This window comes from Ipomoea nil, unplaced genomic scaffold (genome assembly GCF_001879475.1).
Source record: "Ipomoea nil cultivar Tokyo-kokei standard unplaced genomic scaffold, Asagao_1.1 scaffold2516, whole genome shotgun sequence".
Taxonomy (NCBI): Eukaryota; Viridiplantae; Streptophyta; class Magnoliopsida; order Solanales; family Convolvulaceae; genus Ipomoea; species Ipomoea nil.
Window position 1 is genome coordinate 33,608 of NW_017618944.1, and position 3,378 is coordinate 36,985.

The window sequence follows — 3,378 nt, forward strand, 5'->3', positions numbered from 1 at the left end:
TGCACTATTCTCTAATGAAAAGATCACTCAACAATAAAAATCAACTATCAATAAAGATCATTCAATGCACCAATCCAAAATCACCCATCATGCTACCGATGCCCCAATAAGAGTATCAAATCTAAATAAATTTTAGCACTAATTATGCAAGAAAACACGCGAACACCATAAACATGAAAGACTAAAAATGAACATTGCACAGATAATACTCTAACAACAAAAAATGTAAAAATTGAAACAAATAAGCAAACCAAGTTAATGAGACATACCTTAGGAGCCATCGGAGATGAAAGTTGAAGCAAAAACAAATCCCAAATAGAAATCCTAGGAGGAAATTCGAACTAGAACACAAAGGGAAAAAAATCAAAAAATAAAATAGGGCAAAACTAAGAGAAAGGATGGAGAGTGAAATGATGAGATTTAGTGAAGAAGAAGAAGGGAAATAGAGTGCGGCTGGCGGATGGCGGAAAACAGGGAGAGGGCAAGAGAAATAGCGGAGAGGATTGGGAAAGGCAGAGAAAAGGGAAATAAAAAAAAAAGAAAGAGGAAGGGAAGGGAAAATGCCTGGGTGTCGGTGTTGTGCAAAAAATAGGAAAAGAAAAAGAAAAGGAAGGACAAAAAAAAAGATAAGAAAAAGAAAAAAGAAAAAAGAAAATAATGCACGCACTCCGCATGTGCCAATGCCTGTGGGTGACTTGTCTCCACGAATCTCTGCAGGTACAAACCCGAATTCACCTTAGTAGTTTCTCTACTCTTCATAGCAATACTCCTAAACAACATTGTTCCTCATCAAACCTTGCTACCTAAAATGCAACACGAAAACTAAATCAAGAGAAAATAATAAACACTAATAAATACCATACTAATTAAAATATGGACTCAATAAAAAAAATGCTTAAACAAAAATAGTGAAAAAAAATAGCATGAAGTGACTCTCATGAAGCGCTTGTTTGACGTCATTAGCTCAACATTCCACTTGGCCGATCATAGATTGGACAGAAAAGGGTCCACATCGTGCTAACCGGTTTCTCCTCATTGATTAGCATATTGAAGTGCTTCAACCGCTGCACATTGATTGTAAATGACTATTATGATTCAACAACGATTTTGATGGCATCAGAAGGGTAATATTCAATCACTTGATAAGGTATTGTCCATCTAGATTTTAGCTTCCCAAGAAACAGCTTAAGCCTTGAATTGTAGAGTGAATTTTGATCTCTTGGTTCAAAATGTCTCCTCAAGATTATCTTATCGCGAAAGTACTTGGTTCACTCCTTATAAATTCTTGCATTCTCGTGTACATCCATTCTAAACTTATTCATTTACAAGTTCCATGATTCTCCTATGTAGATATGAATCAATATTAGATTTATACCATTTTCGGCTCTAAATTGCAATTTATTATAGTTACTTGAGGTTCAGCTCTAGGATTGACATTTTGAAGACATTTTCTACTGTTGGATACGTATGGGTCTTTTAACAAAGGTAAGTAGATAAACAATGGAGTACAAAATGCAAACACTATTGGGAGTTTTAATTCAAATAATGTTTGCGTATACCAAAGCTTATTTCTTTGTTCAATTCATGTGATCCATTAGATGTGCATAGAGACGAATTATCCATTTCAGTCTTAAATATGCATACAATTAGGTTTGTATTCACATTGCACATATCTACATATATCTATACAAATGGCATGTCTACATGATGATAATTTTGTGGTTGTATATAGATTATATGCATGAGCAATCAACATATCAATGTGAATAGCATATATTCCAACATGAAATCAAGTAGATATATATGGAGAAGAAATCAAATAGCTTGATCACAAACAACTTTGTGGGGGGAAATTGAAGTGTTCCACCCTTTGCTTCGGAGAATCTGATGAAGTAGTAAATGTGTGGGTATGTTCACAAGTGCTTTGTGATTCCTCCATTGATGAATTCCAAATGCCTTGATCAAGAATACTTGCTGGGGGAATTATGATCAATTCTTATTTTGACAAAGCGAAATAAATAATTTCCTGGAGAAGTGGGTGTTTGAGAAGCTGTTTCGCTGCCCATCGTTCTTTGGGATCTCGTCTTAAGCATTTTCTAAGAAACCCATGGCTTTGTCATCTCAGAACAATGGTTGGTTGTCTACTACCTCCTACTTGAGCTAAGTATTATATATTATTAATGCTTAAATGTGCATGTATGATTATTTATTTTATCATTTAATGGGTGTCAGTAATACATACATGAATCATCTATCTCTAAGTTTCACATTCTGGTCCCTTTGGATGTTCATGCTATACATGTAGATATATAATCCTTTGGACTAAGATTGCAAGAGATTTGCCTAGGAGGTTAGCTTCTTTAATGCAGTAAAGATGCTATTATTTCAGAATGTATCATGACTTAGTCTCTGTTATGATTAAGGTGATGCTTTATCTACTACATATATCATTCTGAATTGATTTGTGTTTATTCTTTTTGGAATAAATACGACTTACATGCAAAGCTAAGTATAACATATTATTAGTGTGATTAGATTTGATTGAATCTAGCTCACTTTGTATTGCTTCTTTCCAGAAGACCGCATCGACTGAGCGCATAGCTGCCTCAAAGGATTTTGGTTCATCCTCTAGAATTAACTGACACACAAACTGATCAGAAATTTCATTAATGTCATTTACTTCAGAAATGTACGTAATGAAATCAGGCCCAAAACTTGTCTCGGTCCTTTTTCTCTTACTCCTTCTAGGTTCTTCTGACTCAATTTCTGTTTCAGAAGTTGAAGGTAGTGAGGACGAGACTTTTTCATAGGTATTTGATCCACGTTTTAGTGGGAATATGTGTTCGAAGAACTCGGCCTCTCGTGCCTCGCACATAGAGTGGCCGTCTAGATACATAAACCTATATGCAGCGCTATTTTCTGCATACCCCACAAATATTGCATCTGAGGTTTTAGGGCCAAGATTAGGTTTCTTGAAGTAAGGAAGACCTACCTTGGCCAGGCACCCCCACACTTTGAAGTATTTTAGATTGGGTGCGTAACCTTTCCATAGCTCATATGGAGTTTTTTCATAACCTTTGTGAGGTATCCTGTTGAGGACGTGGTTAGCTGTTAATGCAGCTTCCCCCCACAAAGAGTTAGAAGCACCTGCGCTATTAGAAAGGCATTTATCATTTCCTTTGAGGTTCTATTTTTCCTTTCAGCCACACCATTTTGTTGTGGTGTATAAGGTGCTGTCACCTCATGATGATTCCATGTTTTTCACAAAAGGTTTTGAGGGAGGTAGACTCATACTCTCCACCCCTGTCAGACCTGAGTCTTTTTATCTTTTTCTCTAACTGATTTTCTACTTCAGTTTTAAAGCTTATGAATTTTTGC